We start from the raw sequence: 18,926 nt of genomic DNA on the forward strand, positions 1-18,926 counted from the left end.
CCCCCAAGAATAAGCAAATATGTGGCCTGCCTTTCACCTTCTTCTATGTGTACATACACTTCACCTGCAGTGTGGGAGAATAAAATCCAATTAAAAAAAGACACAGAATATATTTTTTCCTTCTGTTTTAGAACAAAAACTCTAAAGGGTAGTGGACGGTTTTTCTGTATTCTGTTCACTAATACCCTCAAGACACTAATGAATAATTGATGAGCTTATGATTAGACTGCTATCCTCAGTTTTGAACAACATTCATGGAACAAATTTAATTCACATCTAATATTGAATTCTCTTTCTTTTATCATGATTGAAATATGCATCAAGGTTGATCTCTGTTCCTTAGAATTTCATCAGTTGGTTCTTTACCTAAAGTCATAATATTGGTATTTGACCAACTCAGCTAAAGCACCAACTTGGGATGTCACTGACACAAATTCTCATAGCCCATCAAAAGAAGATATTGGAACTATGCCTTTGTAACAGAAGCTTACAATGCAGGTACCTTAGAAATAAATATACTGACACAAGAAGAGAACCTATTTACACTTTATAAGCAGAATACTGTCTGAAGGTCATTTCTAAAAGAAAAAATAAATTGTGGTTAATAAATTTTTTAAATGTTGTTAGATTTCATTAGTTGAAATGGCATCACATTATTTGACAAATATAAAGCCATCAAGTGTAGCAGAAATGCTGTAAAAGACAAGTGCCAGCAGAAATGTTGTAACAGATAAATGCCAGCTTCTCGAAGTGTATATAAACCAAGAACCTTATGTTTTACTTGGCAAACAGGAATCAGCCGCTGATAACGAAACAAGATTCATAAAATACTCTCTTTGCTGTAGCCATGGTAAATCTAAAGCAACCCACACGCGCTGTGGATAAAGTGAGATTTAAGTAATTAAAGAAGGTAGCTTTTTAAGGATATTAAATGAAAGATGTTCCATGCAGACAACACAGCAAGGGGAGGAGACACTCAGTGGCACTAATGGAAAACGTGAGACTGAAAAGGAAGTTTGTTCTGAGTAGCAACAGAGAAGAGACAGAAACAAATAAACACTGTGGTAGATAGAATCTTACAATATAAAATGTGCCTAAACTACAATGTCCTCACAGGAACAAAGATCAGAAATGGAGAAGTGCTCATAGTTCTGTGGGGGTTAAGATCTGGGCAGATCATTTTAAGTCCCTTGAAAAAGGGAAAGGGAAATTAGGCCACATTCTGTAGTCCTTCAAGCTCTAAAACTGTAACAAAATCATGTATGTAGGAAACAATGTTCTCATATACTGTTGTAAGTATAAACTGGTTCAGCTTTTTGGAGGTCAGTTTGGCAGTCTATCAAAATTTTAAAAATACATTTCCTATGGCCGAGCAATTTAGTTTCTAGAAATATATAAGGTTATTAATTACAGCATTGCTTGTAACTGCAAAAAACGGGGGTGGGGACTAAACGTCCATCAATAAGGTGAATGGAAAATATATTACAGTGCATCTATACAATATAGCCATCAATAAGAATGGAATAGATCTATATGTTCTGACTTGAGCACCAAAGCATGGTCAGTGACATAAGCAAGCAGACCTCATACAATAGGATCCATTTATTTAAATATACGGAATACATGTGAGGATATATGTGTGTTTAAATACATATACGTATATGTACATGCGTGGTATCTAGAAGGTACCTAAATATTTATTAAGTAAACACAGACATAGAAAAAAGAATTCCAAGCACACACATCATACTGTTTACAGCAGTAACCTCCAGAGAGGGAAGTGGGAATGTAGGAAGACAGGGAATGATTGGGAAGTTTTATGATTAAACTTAATGTATTTCTCAAGTGTTTCCTTCTTTTATAACAAGAATGGATTTCTCTTTTACATAAATGACATTTTGAAAAATTTAAACAGTGGAAATTACTAAAGAAATATTTATCAAAAGGATGCATTTTTTAAAATGCATTTTCTTAAAAATATAGATGACCTCCTACTTGTACCAAGAAACAGTGCAATGAGACATGAGCAAACACTGATGCAGACAGAATTTTAGTTAACAAGAGACTTTTTAGAATTAGCTAAATATGTGTCCAAATGCAAATCCTGGAGGGCAGTGACTAGGTCTTTCTTCCTGGTGTCCCATAAGGATGCAATAAACAAGTATGACACTAAACACAAATGTGAGACTCCATGTGAGTCTCAGGAATTGATTATAAAATATACATACCCATCTTAAAAATATCTCTCAACTATTTATCATCAAATATTTTCATTAGGAAGTTCTCCATTCCCCTTGTATTCAGTGGGTATTTAGTTTCCTCATTTCTACTTTACTAACCAAGGTTATACTCCCTTATCACACTTTGTATGTTTCTCATTTTTTTCCAAATATATTTAAACTTACAAAACCACTTAATTATCATACTGCATCTTTCTTGGTGTTTGCTCTCAAAGTCTCTAGCGATTTAGGTTTTTTTTCCAACTGTCAAGTCTATAAATACTTTGAGTGGAATGTAAACAAACCTTAACAACGCTATTATCCTGAGAATCAACGCCTTAAAATCTCTACATATCACTATTCAATTTTTCCATTCACAAAAATATAAAACTCATGGTCAGGTGTTTCTAGACGGTGCATAGGTGTGCATTTTCAGAACACAGGAAGGGTAGGACTCTGTTCTTTCTACACTTCTATGTTATTTAGTTTGTTAGTTTAGTTATAATGGGTAGGACCTATGAAAAGCAAGTGTTTAAGAATGGAAGTTCATGAAATAAATGATTCACATAGCTGACTTTCAAGAATGTCTGCTCTTCAACTAATATTCAAGCCAACAACTGGTAAAGGCCTATTCTGAGCCAAGCCCAGCCTAGCCACAGTGGAATAAAGAGCAGTTAATACCCAGATACCAACTAACCAAGTTTATTATCCTTCTCTTGTGCTGTAACTTAGAGATCATAGGCAAAAGATAACTGCAACTCCTTCTCCAAACACTCCCTTCGCAATCAACAAAAGATGACATTCCAAAAACAAATTATATATAAGCCTTTGAATTCGTAAGTCTTTTCATTAGAAACAATGTTGCAATATCTGGTGGCCAGCCCACAAATGCCTATTTATTCCCAAAATGACTTAAGGAATGGAGTACTATGGAAATTAACCATGATGAGTAACAATGTGGGGAAATGCAGAGTCTCAATTTAGAAAGAAAAAAAATACCTTACTAGCTTCCTGGCAATAAAAGGACAAACTCTTTTCCATTCTCCACACTCTCCCCACCCCCAAATCCCCTTCAAGTCTGAGATGAAGAGGCCAGGGGCACTCTCTGTTAACAGACACAAGAATTACTACTCTTACCTTCTTCCCTTTCAATTGCCTTATCTGCTGATTTTCAGCAAACCAAGGTTTGCTCTCTTGGGCTCATGAGGCTGTAGAATGCAGTGTCTAATTTCCATCAACTCTCCTGTCCCTTTGGAGCTGCAATGGCCACAGTGATGGCCACTTGCCACATGTGGCTACCCAGCACTTGAAATACAGCAGGTCCAAATTGAGACGAGCTGTAAGTGTAAAATATAAATTGTATTTCAAAGACTTACTAAAAAAAAAACATGTTTTTATTGAGTAGTTGTCAAATTGGTAATATTTTAGATATATTAGTCTTCATAAAATATATTAAAATGAATTTCAACTGGTCCTTTCTACTTTTTTCATCAGAATAGCTATTAGAAATTTTAAAATTACATACAAGGCTTGCGTTTGTAACTCACATTATAGTACTGTTTGACAGCGCTGCTTTAGAGATTGTCTTAGGAAAGGCAATAAAGAGTATCCAAAGTCATACTGCCAGAATTAAAATCTCAGGCCGGGTGTGGTGACTCACGCTTGTAATCCCAGAACTTTGGGAGGCCAAAGCAGGTGGATCACCTGAGGTCAGGAATTTGAGACCAGCTTGGCCAACACGGTGAAACCCCGTCTCTACTAAAAATACAAAAATTAGCTGGGCATGGTGGCGGGTCCCTGTAATCCCAGCTACTTGCGAGGAGGTGGGGTGCAGGAGATGGAGGCCGCAGTGAGCCAAGATCATGCCACACTCCCACCTGGGCGATAGGTTGAGTCTCTTTAAAAGACAGAGTGAGACTTTATCTTTTTAAAAAAAAAATACAGCTCATATGGACACATGTATTACTCAATGACAGCATTTTGTGTATTTCCTGCACATTTTGTTTCAATATAAAAATGTCAGAGGGAGCCTGGGAATAAATGGTTAAGGGGTACTGACATTCCTGTAGCAATGTAAGGAACCTCAATCTGGACTCTGGGAGATGTGGGCCCTGACTTTCCTATCAGCAAATCAGCTGTCCTCTTTGGCTTTTGTTAATCTCATTTGTAAATGAGAAGACAGGGCTAAAAGTTCTCTGAAGTCCCTTCCAGCTATGAGTATTCTCTTCCTCTCCTTCCGAACAGCTATGTCAAGTCTCACCAGAACCCTTACCACCATAAAAACATCCAACTTAAGCAGACTTTGCCGGTGAGGAGCCCTCCTGCTTATTCACCTTGTTCACCAGCTAGTGAGAGCCAGGGATATGGAGCTGCTGGCTCTTCTGACTTGTCAAGTCTCTCCTCTCATACCTCCAGGCCTTTTACTACTGGAACTTCTTGTATTCTCCTTGTCTGGCTAATTCTGCCTCTTTCAAGGCTCAGAACAAGCTTCAAGCCCTTCAGCAGAAGCCTTCACTGACGCTGCCAATCTAGGTCACCTCTTCAGTCAGATTCTGTTCCCCCATCACCGCCCCTATCATACCTTGCTATGATTTTGTTACGGACCTGTCTTGTTGGTTAGTAAGCTCCCAGAGGACAATAACCAGAACACAGAGGCTACAGGCACTCAACAAATGCTGAATAACATCTTACTCATCTTTACATCCCCAGCACCTTACAGTGACTGGCATATTTAAGACCCCAAAATTAACAAAAGAGGCCATACAGATATTAACAGACCTCTCTTCCAAATTCCAGACCCCTATATTACCACTGCCTACTTTACATTTGCACTTACTTTTCTCAAAGATACCTCAAAACTCAATTCACACTCTCTATGCCCCTCCCTAGTAAAAGCCTGTCCTTATGCAATGTTCCCTAGCTCAGTGAATCCGGCTGTGGAAGCCAGAAAGACACTGCCTTCGACCTCAACCTAATCCATCAGCAAGTCTTTTGCTTTTACCTCCTAAGATAGCTTTCAAGTCAATTTACTTCTTTGCAACTTCCATGCTACCATTCTAGTTCACTCCACTTTCATCTCTCACTCGGACCCTCACATAGTTCCTAAGTGATCTCCCGCTTTCCACTCAGACCTTCCTCCAAACTGTCCTCCATGCAGGAGCCAGAAAGAATTTCTCAAATTACAAAATTTGAGTATAAACCATTTCCCTCATCCTTTCCCTCCAGTACTGCTGTCCCTATTTAAAACCCTTCAGTGGCATTCCACGGCTCTTATCGTAAAAGAAGCACAGAAAAAAACGTTTAACTGGGCCTTCAAGGCCTGTGGAATCTGGGCCCTGCCTAACTCTAATCATTCCCCCTGACTTTCCTTAGCACTGACATGCTCCCTTATGCCACAGGGCTTTGGCATAAGTTGATCCCTTGTTGGGACCATGCTTCTTCTTTTCACCGTCCATCATCCAAGTGCAACTCAGGTGCCATTTCCTCATGCAGCCTTCCTTGACCCGGGTCTAGCCAGCGCTCTTGTCATCTGCACTTAGAAGGCTTTTCTTTTCCTTCACAAATTGTTTCTCTTTGTATTTAGACATTTCCACCCTTACATGCCATTTCTCCATATAAATCTTTTGAAAATATAAATCAGATCAGTCACTCCATTGCTTAAAACACTTCAGTGCCTTCCTATCTCATGCTGAATAAAAATCATACTCCACCAAGATCTACAGCTCTGCAACCCAACCACCTCCCCAAACTCATCTCCAACTCCTCTCCTGGCACATTCTGCTCCAGCCACACTGGCCTTACTGTTCCTTAAACACAGTCAAAGCTTATTACTGACTTAGGATCCTTATCATTACCTTCCCTCTACCAGAATGTTTTGTTCCCAAAGCTTCACACTACTGGCCACTCACCATTCAGGTCTTGGCTCCCTAACCACCCTACATACCCTACTACCCCCTTCACTCCCATACCATTTCTAACCTTCTACTCCATTTGATTTTCTTCACTGCTCTTAGCCCTAGAAGATAACCTCCATGAGAGCATGGGTTCTGCTCTATTCACCTCAGTGCCTAGAAAAGTACCTGGCATAGAGGTACTCAATACCTGTGTGAATGCTTAAAGTAATTATTGCGGTCCTTTTTCAAATAACTGCACTTCACTGACAGTGAAGAGTTACACATATGAGGATGGGATAATGTTGGCTGTGGTAGGCAGAAATGTAAGATGGCTCCCAAGATCCCTGCTCCCAGGTACACACACCCATATAATCCCCTCCCCTTGAGAGTGGGCAGGACCTGGAAATATGATGGGATAGTTACTCCAGTAACTTTATATAAGAGTCTTGTAGCTGACTGGAGGGAGATTCTCCAACTAGCCTTGAAGAAGCAAGCTGCCATGTTGTGAGAGGCCCATTGGCTAGCACTTGGGGGTGGCCTCTAGGAACTGAAAGCAACCTCTAGCTAACAGCCAGCAAGAAAAGAAGGATCTCAGTGGTATAATCACAAGAACCAAATTCTGCTACCAACCACTGAGCTTAATAGAGGACCCTGAGCCTCAGATGAGATTATAGCCCTGCTGACACTTTGATTTCAGCATAGTAAGACCCTGAGCAGAGAAGCCAGTTGTGCCATGCTTGGACTTTTACTTATATAATGGCCATCAATACTATCAGACCCAACGCCTACTTTTTATAACAAATATTTTATTACAACGCCCTACTATTCTGAAATAAAATTCAGAGATATATAACCTACTAAACACTTTTTTTTAATGTATTAGCAAGCCAGGCACATGTCTAATAGTCCCAGCTACTCGGAAAGTTGAGGTGGGAGTGGGAGGTGAGGCCAGCTGGACTTCCTGGGTCGGATGGGGACTTGGGGAACTTTCCTGTCTTACAAGAGGATTGTAAATTGCACCAATCAGTGCTCTGTAAAATGCACGAATCAGCAAGATTCTAAAAGTAGCCAATCGCGGGGAGGATTGAAAAGAGCGCACTTTGATAGGACAGAAACGAAACATGGGAGGGGACAATAAGGGAATAAAAGCTGGCCACCTCAGCCAGCAGCGGCAACCCGCTCAGGTCCTCTTCCACACTGCGGAAGCTTTGTCCTTTTGCTCTTCACAATAAACCTTGCTACCGCTCATTCTTTGGGTCTGTGCCATCTTTAAGAGCTGTAACACCACAAAGGTCCGCAGCTTCATTCTTGAAGTCAGTGAGACCAGGAACCCACCAGCAGGAACAAACTCCGGACACATCTTGGGGACTTGTCCAGGCTATCGCTATGCGGTGAGTACCATCGGACCCCTTTCGCTTGCTATTCTGTCCTATTTTTCCTTAGAATTCAGGGGCTAAACACTGGGCACCTATCAGCCAGTTAAAAGTGACTAGTGCGGCCACCAGACTAAAGACACGGGTGTCAGGCTTTCTGGGAAAGGGCTGTCTAACAACCCTTGCCTCTTTGGAGTCGGGAGCGTTGCTTTGCCTGGAACCAGCTTCTGCTTTTCCTGCACTTCCGGGCTGAGCCGAGGGTCAACAGAGAGGAAAGCCATTCAGCTCCAGGGTCCCAACAAAAAGTTGGTTGACCCTGCAGCCATGAGCAGAACTCTCAAGGTTACATCACCCAAGCGAGACTCGCCCATCTATTCTATCTATCCTGACCCTTGCCTCCTGGGTCCCAATGCCTCTCAGAGAAGTTCCTCCCACCTCTCTTCTCCAAGGCTAGTCCTGCTTCTCAAAACCACTCCCTGTCCCCGATGCTCTTCTAGTTTCTCCTATAAGGATAATTTGTAACATAAATTTCGGGACTCTGTTCCCTTCTTTAGGCACCCAGGCTCACCAATCAGAAAGACATAATTTTTGCCCAAAGCCCCGTCATAGGGGGTACTATCTGGAATTTTAGGATGCCTCCTCAGACTAGCAGGACTAACAAAGGCCATTCCCAAAGCCAGGATATGGAGAGCCTCAGAAATTACAGACTCCAAAATTGGGGGGATATCCTTCCTATTCAAATGATGAGAAGTGAGGACAAAAGACGTCACTCTTCCAATGCTGGAAATCCCTTCCCTCCTTCAGTGTATGGCCCTCCACTCCATTTTGAGGCATATCATCTTCATAGGACAAGGGTAAGGTCCTAGCACCAACAGGAGAAAACACTTAGGACTCTAACTAACAGGTTTTTGAGGATGCATCGGTAAGGGCTACTAAATCCAACCTTTCTCGGTCCTCTTTGTGGTCTAAGAGGAAAGGCAAGGGTGCAGGTTTTTGAGAATGTGGTGGTACGAGCCACTAAATCTGACCTTCCTCAGTCCTCTTTGTGGTCTAGGAGGAAAACAAGTGTTTCCACTGCTGCTTCAGTGAGCGCAACTATTCCAAACAGCAGGGTCCAGGGACCATTGTGGGTTCTTGGATGGGGAAAAATACAGACCAAAACCATGGACGTTTTTTCCTTTCAGATGGGAAACACTCAGGTATCAATAAGCTCACCCTTGAAATGCATCCTAAGCCACTGGGACCAATTTGACCCGCAAAACCTGAAAAAGCAGCAGCTTATTTTTTTCTGCACTACGGCCTGGGCCCAATATTCTCTCCCTGATGGGGAAAAATGGCCACCTGAGGGAAGTATAAATTACAATACTATCCGGCAGCTTGACCTTTTCTGTAAGAGGGAAGGCAAATGGAGTGAAATACCTTATGTCCAAGCTTTCTTTTCATTGAAGTATAATCCACAACTATGCAAAGCTTGCAATTTACATTCCACAGGAGGACCTCTCAGCTTACCTCCATATCCTAGCCTCCCCACAGCTCCCCTTCCTATAATGATGAGCCTCCTCTAATCTCCCCCACCCAGAAAGGCAAAGAAACAGGCAAAGAAATCACCAAGGGACCACAAAACCCCCCAGGCTATCGGTTATGTCCCCTTCAAGCTGTAGGGGGAGGGGAATTTGGCCCAACCCAGGTACATGTCCCCTTTTCTCTCTCTGATTTAAAGCAGATCAGAGTAGACCTGGGGAAGTTTTCAGATGATCCTGATAGGTATATAGATGTCCTACAGGGTCTAGGGCAAACCTTCAGCCTCACTTAGGGAGATGTCATGCTACTGTTAGATCAAACCTCGGCCTTTAATGAAAAGAATGTGGCTTTAGCTGCAGCCCAAGAGTTTGGAGATGCCTGGTAACTTAGTCAAGTAAATGACAGAATGATAGCCGGAGAAAGGGACAATTTCCCTACCAGTCAGCAAGCCGTCCCCAGTATGGATCCCCACTGGGACCTAGACTCAGATCATGGGGACTGGAGTCACAAACATCTGTTGACCTGTGTTCTAGAAGGACTAAGGAGAATTACGAAAAAGCCCATGAATTATTCAATGATGTCCACCATAACTCAGGGAAAGGAAGAAAATCCTACCACCTTCCTTGAGTGGCTATGGGAAGACTTAAGAAAATATACTCCTCTGTCACCCGACTCCCTCAAGGATCAATTGATCCTAAAAGATAAGTTTATTACCCAGTCAGCCACAGATATCAGGAGAAAGCTCCCAAAAGCTAGCCCTGGGCCCTAAGCAAAATTTGGAGGCATTATTAAACCTGGCAACCTTGGTGTTCTATAATAGGGACCAAGAGGAACAGGCCAAAAAGGAAAAGCAAAATAAGAGAAAGGCCACAGCCTTAGTCATGGCCCTCAGACAAACAAGCCTTGGTGGTTCAGAGAGGACAGAAAACGAAGCAGGCCAATAACCCCGTATGGCTTGTTATCAGTGTGGTTTGCAAGGACAGTTTAAAAAAGATTGTCCAAAGAGAAACAAGTCACCCCCTGGACCATGTCCACTATGCTGAGGCAATCACTGGAAGGCACACTGCCCCAGAGGACAAAGGTTCTCTGGGCCAGAAGCCCCCAACCAGATAATCCGTCAACAGGACTGAGGGTGACTGGGGAAAGCACCAGCTCATGTCATCACACTTACTGAGCCCCGGGTAAGTTTAATCATTGAGGGCCAGGAAATTGACTGTCTCCTGGACACTGGCACAGCTTTCTCAGTGTTAATCTGCCCTGGATGGCTGTCCCCAAGGTACATTACCATCTGAGGAATCCTGGGACAGCCTTGTAACCAGGTATTTCTCCCACCTCCTCAGTTGTAATTGGGAGACTTTGCTCTTTTCATATGCCTTTCTTGTTATGCCTGAAAGTCCCACACCCTTATTAGGGAGGGACATATTAGCCAAAGCTGGAGCTATTATCTATATGAATATGGGGAACAAGTTGCCCATTTGTTGCCCCCTACTTGAGGAGGGAATCAACCCTGAAATCCGGGCATTGGAAGGGCAAAAAATGCCTGCCCAGTCCAAATCAGGCTAAAAGACCCCACCACTTTTCCTTATCAAAGGCAATATCCCTTAAGGCCTGAAGCTCATGAAGGATTACAGGATATTGTCAGATATTTAAAAGTTCAAGGGTTAGTAAGAAAATGCAGCAGTCCCTGCAATACCCGAATTCTAGGAGTACAAAAACCAAAAGGTCAGTGGAGACTAGTGCAAGATCTTAGATTCATCAATGAGGCAGTAATTCCTCTACATTCAGTTGTACCTAACTCCTATATCCTGCTCTCTCAAATACCAGAGGAAGTGGAATGGTTCACTGTTTTGGACCTGAAGGATGCCTTCTTCTGCATTCCCCTGCACTCTGTCTGCCAGTTTCTCTTTGCCTTTGAGGATCCCACAGACCACACGTCCCAACTTATGTGGACAGTTTTCCCTCAAGGGTTTAGGGATAGCCCTCATCTGTTTGGTCAGATATTGGCCCAAGATCTAGGCCACTTCTCAAGTCCAGGCACTCTGGTCCTTCAGTATGTGGATGATTTACTTTTGGCTACCAGTTTGGAAGCCTCATGCCAGCAGGCTACTCTAGATCTCCTGAACCTTCTAGCTAATCAAGGGTACACAGCATCTAAACCGAAGTCCCAGCTCTGCCTACATCAAGTCAAATATCTAGGCCTAAGCTTAGCCAGAGGAACCAGGGCCCTCAGCAAAGAACGAATACAGCCTATACTGGCTTGTCCTCGCCCTAAGACATTAAAACAGTTGCGGGGGTTCCTTGGGATCACCGACTTTTGCCAACTATGGATCCCTGGATACAGTGAGATGGCCAGGCCACTCTATACTCTAATCAAGGAGACCCAGAGGGCAAATAGTCATCTAGTAGAAAGGGAACGAGAGGCAGAAACAGCCTTCAAAACCTTAAAGCAGGCCCTAGTACAAGCTCTAGACTTAAGCCTTCCCCCAGGACAAAACTTCTCTTTATACGCCAGAGAGAGAGCAGGAATAGCTCTTGGAATCCTTACTCAGACTCACGGGACAACCCCACAACCAGTGACATACCTAAGGAAATTGATGTAGTAGCAAAGAGCTGGCCTCACTGTTTACAGGTAGCTGTAGCGGTGGCCATCTTAATATCAGAGCCTATCAAAATAGTACAAGGAAAGGATCTCACTGTCTGGACTACTCATGATGTAAATGGCATACTAGGTGCCAAAGGAAATTTATGGCTATCAGACAACCACCTGCTTAGATATCAGGGGCTACTCCTTGAGGGACCAGTGCTTCAAATACGCACATGTGCGGCCCTCAACCCTGCTACTTTTCTCCCAGAGGATGGGGAACCAATCAAGCATGACTGCCAACAAATTGTAGCCCAGACTTATGCCGCCTGAGAGGAACTCTTGGAAGTCCCCTTAGCTAATCCTGACCTTAACCTATATACCGATGGAAGTTCATTTGTGGAGAATGGGATACGAAGGGCAGGTTATGCCATAGTTAGTGATGTAACAGTACCTGAAAGCAAGCCCCTTCCCCCAGGGACCAGCACCCAGTTAGCAGAACTAGTGGTGCTTACCCAAGCCTTAGAACTGAGAAAGAAAAAAAGAATAAATGTGAACACAGATAGCAAGTATGCTTATCTAATCCTACATGCCCATGCTGCAATATGGAAAGAAAGGGAGTTCCTAACATCTGGGGGAACCCCCAATAAATACCACAAGGAAATCATGGAGTTACTGCATGCTGTACAAAAACCCAAGGAGGTGGCAGTCTTACCCTGCCAAAGCCATCAAAAAGGTGAAGAGAAAAGGCAGAAGGAAACCGTCGGGCAGATGCTGAGGCCAAAATTGCTGCCAGGCAGAACCTCCCAATAGAAATACCTATGGAAGGACCCTTGGTATGGAACAACCCTGTCCAAGAGATTAAGCCCCAGTATTCCCTGACCAAAACAGAATGGGGACTTTCACAGGGGCATAGTTTTCTCCCCTTGGGGTGGTTAACGATATTAGAGGGGAAGGTACTCATACCCGAAGCCAGCCAGTGGAAAATACTTAAGTCCCTCCACCAAACTTTTCATATGGGTATTAAGAACACTCATCAAATGGCCAAATCCCTATTTACAAGGCCAAATCTCCTCCGGACCATCTGACAAGTAGTCAAAGCCTGTGAGGTGTGCCAAAGGATAATCCCTCGGTCCGTCGTAAGGCCCCTCTGGGGCAACAAAGAATAGGGCACTATCCCAGAGAGCACTGGCAGTTAGACTTCTCCCATATGCCTAAGTCAAGGGGATTTCAATACTATGTTAGTCTGTCTTGATAACTTTACAAATTGGATAGAAGCCTTCCCCTGCAAGACAGAGAAGGCTCAGGAAGTGGTTAAAGTCCTAATTCATGACATAATTCCTAGATTTGGGCTTCTCCAAAGCTTACAAAGTGACAATCGTCTGGCTTTTAAAGCCACAGTAACTTAGGGAATTTCCAGGGCACTAGGGATACAATATTATCTTCACTGCACCTGGAGGCCACAATCCTCAGGCCCCATCTCTGATAGGACCAAAAATACCCTAATAGGATGTGCAATCCAGCTTTTATGCTCTTACATTTCCAACCTCACCTATTACACAAGCAATGAAAAGCCTATACATGGCCCTGTAACCACGAACACCGTGTTAACTTTCCAAGCCCCTTTATGCATCCAATGCAACCTGTTATCAGGCCTGCCCCTGGGGCACCTACTATCCCATCAGTGTAATTACACCCTACAACTTCAAGCCCCAACTGATCATAGTAACTTCCCAGTTACCCAAACAGCTCCATTCAGATGGCTTGTCGCCCTGCTTCACAGTCTGGGTTTTGTAATGGCAAACATACTCCCTGCATGACCATTCATCCCTGCAATCCCTGCAGCAGCACCCCCACCACTAATGAATGCCTTCTCATCCCGTCTTTCAATTACTCTCTTGAATGGTTCCTAGTAGATACAAAACAGTTTTTTCTCCAATGGGAAAATAGAACACAGGGAGCCACTCAGTTTGCTCCCAACACCCCTTTCCAGCCACTCACCGGGGCTACCTTGGCAAGTACTCTAAGAGCATGGGAAAATGAAAACAACAAACTCACACACCTTTTTAACATATACAACCAGTTCTGTCTACCCAGCTAAGACATATTCTTCTTATGTGGAATGTCAACCTATATCTGCCTCCCCACCAACTGGACAGGCACCTGCACCTTAGTCTTCCTAAGTCCCAACATTGACATTGCCCCAGGAAATTAGACTCTATCAGTGCCCCTCAAAGCTCAAGTCTGTCAGCACAGGGCCATACAACTAATACCCCTACTTATAGGGTTAGGAATGGCCACTGCTACAGGAACCGTAATAGCTAGTTTATCTACTTCATTATCCTACTACCTACACACTCTCAAAGGATTTTTCAGACAGTTTGCAAAAAAATAACAAAATCTATCCTTACTCTACAATCCCAAATAGACCATTTGACAGGAGTGACTCTCCAAAACCACTGAGGCCTAGACCTCCTCACTGCTGAGAAAGGAGAACTCTGCACCTTCTTAGGGGAAGAGTGTTGTTTTTACACTAACCAGTCGGGAAAGTACAAGACGCTACCTGGCATTTACAGGAAAAGGCTTCTGAAATCAGACAACGCCTCTCAAATTCCTATACCAACCTCTAGAGTTGGGTGACATGGCTTCTCCCCTTTCTAGGTCCCATGACAGTCATCTTGCTATTACTTGCCTTTGGGCCCTGTATTTTTAAACTCCTTGTCAAATTTGTTTCCTCCAGGATTGAGGCCATCAAGCTACAGATGGTCTTACAAATGGAACCCCAAATGAGCTCAAGTCACAACTTCTACCAAGGACCCCTGGACTGACCCACTGGCCCTCTGACTGGCCTAGAGAGTTCCCCTTGGGAGGATACTACAACTGCAGGGCCCCTTCTTTGCCCTATCCAGCAGGAAGTAGCTAGAGCAGTCATCACCCAGTTCCCAACGGCAGTTTGGGTGTCCTGTTTAGAGGGGGGATTGAGAGGTGAGGCCAGCTACACTTCCTGGGTTGAGTGGGGACTTGCAGAAGTTTCCTGTCTTACAAGAGGATTGTAAAACGCACCAATCAGCACTCTGTAAAACGCACCAATTAGCTCTGTAAAACGCGCAAATTAGCAGGATTCTAAAAGTAGCCAATTGCGGGGAGGACTGAAAAAAGTGAACTCTGATAGGACAGAAATGGAACATGGGAAGGGACAATAAGCGAATAAAAGCTGGCCACCCCAGCCAGCAGCTGCAACCTGCTCGGGTCCCCTTCCACACTGTGGAAGCTTTGTCCTTTCGCTCTTCACAATAAACCGTGCTACCACTCACTCTTTGGGTCTGTGCCATCTTTAAGAGCTTTAACACTCACCGCGAAGGTCCGCGGCTTCATTCTTGAAGTCAGAGAGACCACAAACCCACTGGCAGGAACCAACTCTGGACACAGGAGGATTGCTTGAGCCCAAGAGTTTGAGACCCACCTGGGCAACAGAGTGAGACTCCTATCTTTAAAAAAATTAAATATTGCTTCTCAGCCTTTTGGCTAAAATCAAGCATAGTAAAAAAATAAAAACAAAAATAAAAATACATTATGCAACAGAATGGTACACAAAATGGTACACAAAATCCTACCCCCCATCCAGAAAAAAAAAAAAACACTGTAAGACAGAAACAAAATAAAATAATTTATAATGAAATAATATTTATCTCATAAAATTACATTAGAAGACAAAGATACTCCTATAAATTTTCATCATGTCCTATGAGGGGAGATTCCATGTCTAATAAGAACTGGTTTAAGAATTAGTGTACCTAGAATACATGGACTCCAATTTAGGAGAATAGTTAATCTTAAAATGTCTAATATTTGCTAATTTTGTCTCTTTTTGTATCATGTTGTAAGGCAGTTTTCATAGTTACATTAGTATTATATTTTTATTCTAACCTTTTTCCAAAATGGACTTAGGTTTGAAAGCTTCATAATTTCCCTTTTGTCCTTCTCCTCCTCAATTATTAAGTACTCACTGGGTACATGACACTATTTCTTGAAATTAATTCTCACAATTAAGTAGACCTTTAAAGCTTCTAATTCATTTCCCAACTCACATTTTTCAGATGTGAAGAGAAAATCATCATCATCTAGTAGCTCATTATACATGCTATAAAATATTTCACCGTTTCACCCCATCTGTGAAGTTGGCCATAGTAAACATGTTTTGTTGCCTTAGTCAAGATTTATGATAATATAATAATGTAATTTTAAAGGCCACATGCCAAAGTACTTCCTAAATTAATAAAAATACTTAGCACTTAACCTATAACACACTTTAAAATCATCACATAATCTTGCAGGTAGCTATTTGCCCATGTGCCCAGGGCTAGTAACAATTGATGGAGAGCCTGTCACCAAGCCTATTTACTTGATTTATTTTACAGTAGCCTTCTAAGGCCACGTACATAATGGGTACTCACTTTGTGATGGGAAAATAAATTATTTGGTCTGGACAACCTGACAGTGTTACTATTAAGTTATTAATTTGCTAAGAGGGAGTAATTCCCTGAATAGCCTTCTTTCCTGCCCAAATAAGAACACAATTAGTAAATATTCACAGATTCCTAGAACATAGAGCTGAAAAGAATTCAAGCATCATAACTATGACTTTTTACAGATGAGAAAACTGAGGGACTTGTTCAAAGTCACAACATTCAAAGGCAGAACCTGAGATAGAATAAGGAGAGATACAGCATCTCAACTTTCTCATTTAGAAAATGGTCGCTGCCCCCACAGGGTAACTATGAGGATAAAATAAAACACATGAAGGACATAGTACAGTGCTTCACATGTAACAGTCATTTCATACTATCATTTTCCTTCTCACATTTTCTTTCTGACATGTATATTGCATTGACAACAAATTACACTCCATTCAGGAACAGGAGTCACCTGAAGGCTACAGAGGAATCACCTAACCCCAACTCTCATAAGTTAAGTCTATACTCCCCAAAAGTTTCAAGGACTTTCAATTTGTTGGACTGAGCCCAAGCCAATGTCCCCAGAGTTGAGAGTATGCAGTTTACAGCCAACTGTTCAACCTTGTGCTCCACACATACTTAAAAAAAATTTTATTATTTAATTTTTGTGGGTACATAGTAGGTATATACATTTATGGGGTACATGAGATGTTTTGATACCAGCGTGCAATGCATAATAATCACATCATGGAAAATGGGGTATCCATTCCCTCAAGCATTTATCCTTTGTGTTACAAACAATCCAATTATACTCTTTTTAGTTATTTTTTAAATGTACGATTAAATTATTATTGGCTATAGTCACCTTGTTGTGTTTTCAAATACTAAGTCTTATTCATTCTTTGTTGTTTGTTTGTTTGTTTGTTTGTACCCATTAACCGTCTCCTACTAGACTACAAGTTTTTTTGTGGGCAGGAACCACAAACGATTCTCATTTGGACCCAGAGCACCTAATATTACCTAGCAAGAGGTCAACACATGTTTGCATGGACGAAAGAGAAGCTGCCTGGGCATCTCCTTCCCAGCTCCACCTGAATTAGGTCAATTCTTATCATAAAGGAGCCACACCATACTCGAATTCAACTTACATGAATTTAACTATTTATATGGAATAAGTTAGAAATAGCGGGGCCTACTCACCACTCCACTTAGTGACTACATGCTCTTTGCTGCAATCAAGCCTAAAACAAAAGGTGTGAGTGATTTTAGAAGTTTCTCAATCACTGGTAAACAAGTGAGGAATTAAATGAAGGCCCTAAAGAAGCACTGACCACAAAGAGCTAGAGAAATAGTAGAACACAGTCATCCCGCCTTGGGAGAATTAACCTTCCTTAAAAAACTCATTTGGTGATTTCTCCACATCAAAAGAATTTAATTACCACTGAAATAAAAGGCACACAATTACTTCAGTAAAGTATACATATTTTAATGTTTAGGTAATTAAACTTTCAATCTAGGGGTGACAGACCAGTAAAGAGAGCAAAGAAATCAATGAAAACTATGCAAATGCACACAAGATTATTACCACTTTAAAGCAGCAAATGAAGTATCTGAGAGAACTTCACCAACCCACCAATTACACCACGGCAAAGATGGCTTCACAGTGGTGCTTATGATGCAGGTCAGAAAATAAAGGTGGCACTCATGAAATGAGGTGCTGATAAGCCAGATTAGGGCTGTCTTATAAAACTAGTAAAATTAAATTCTCATAATCCAAATTAGCTCATTTTTGGACAAGCTTGTATTAAGAAATCCATGACATGGTACTCTGTAGGCATTAAGGTACTGATATGGAACAGCCTCCAAGATATAATGAGAGAAAAGCAAGATGCAGTACAATACATATGGGCTTAAGAATAAACATTAGAATATGCCACATATACACAGCATATTTCTGAATAGATATGCAAGAAACTTTATTATTTTCAATCTCCCCCAGTAGAATGGACACTCCATTAAGGCAGATCTTGGCCTATTTTGTTCACCCCTGCATCCCCAAACACGAGAACAGCACCGGTGTTGGCAGTGAACCAATGGTAAGCTGTTTCAAAGAGGGGGAACTGGATGTCTGTGGGGTCAGGATGGGAGAGCGACTTAATTTCCACTGTAAATGCTTTCATATTTTAAAATTTTGTACCATTTTTATAAATTACCTCCTTAAAAAGTGATTTTTTTTTAACAAATGAGTCGCTCAATGAGATGTTACAAAGATTTATTAGGCTGACTTTCATCTCCAGGACTTTAGCAAGGTACTAACTAAAAACTGCAGCATGAGTATTAGCAGGCTTGACAGGAGTGAGGCTCATGCTGTTACTAAAAAGGATCAATAATAACTAGAAAATTTTAACTGGTTTAACCACCTTAGAAAACAGTTTCCTACTATTTACTAAAATTGAAGCTCTGCCTATCATATGACTAAGCAATTCTATTCCATATATCCTAAAGTAAGGTGTATTTGTGAGGCATGCGCAAAAAGGGTCATAACTTTTTTATTGATAAGCAGATTATCTACCTGGGAGTGGGTAGGAACAAAGTAGAAGGGACAGAAGACATGGGAGTGACACTCCTCTGAGAATAACTTCAACTTTTGGAACCATGTTAACATTTCACATACTCAAAAAAGGGCAATAAATAAAATCAAAAATAGAGAGAGGGGCACCTAACATGAAACATAAACAGAATCAAATGAACCAAACTGTATTTCAAATGAATAACATAACCACACAGAAGAAAGCAAGGGAGAAGAGAAGTACTAACTCCTATAACTCTGAATACAGTATTTGGACTACAGGTCCCCACGCTAACATTTGTTAAAATGCTAACCT

The 18,926-nt window shown here is 41.8% G+C and overlaps 1 protein-coding gene across 11 annotated transcripts in view; it reads right to left on the reverse strand.

The window, feature by feature from the left end:
- The window catches only part of BTBD9 (BTB domain containing 9), a 476,623-nt gene that overhangs the window by 446,185 nt on the left and 11,512 nt on the right, over positions 1-18,926 (reverse strand). For 4 of the 11 annotated variants that reach the window (XM_009451186.5, XM_063812420.1, XM_063812418.1 and 1 more), the window contains one exon: positions 3,357-3,556. The exons of the other annotated variants lie outside the window; for them this stretch is intronic. The gene's annotated coding sequence lies outside the window, so the exon portion shown is untranslated. Of the gene's footprint in view, positions 1-3,356; positions 3,557-18,926 lie in introns of those variants that run through there. 11 annotated transcript variants of the gene reach the window in all.

Source organism: Pan troglodytes, chromosome 5 (genome assembly GCF_028858775.2).
Source record: "Pan troglodytes isolate AG18354 chromosome 5, NHGRI_mPanTro3-v2.0_pri, whole genome shotgun sequence".
Taxonomy (NCBI): domain Eukaryota; kingdom Metazoa; phylum Chordata; class Mammalia; order Primates; family Hominidae; genus Pan; species Pan troglodytes.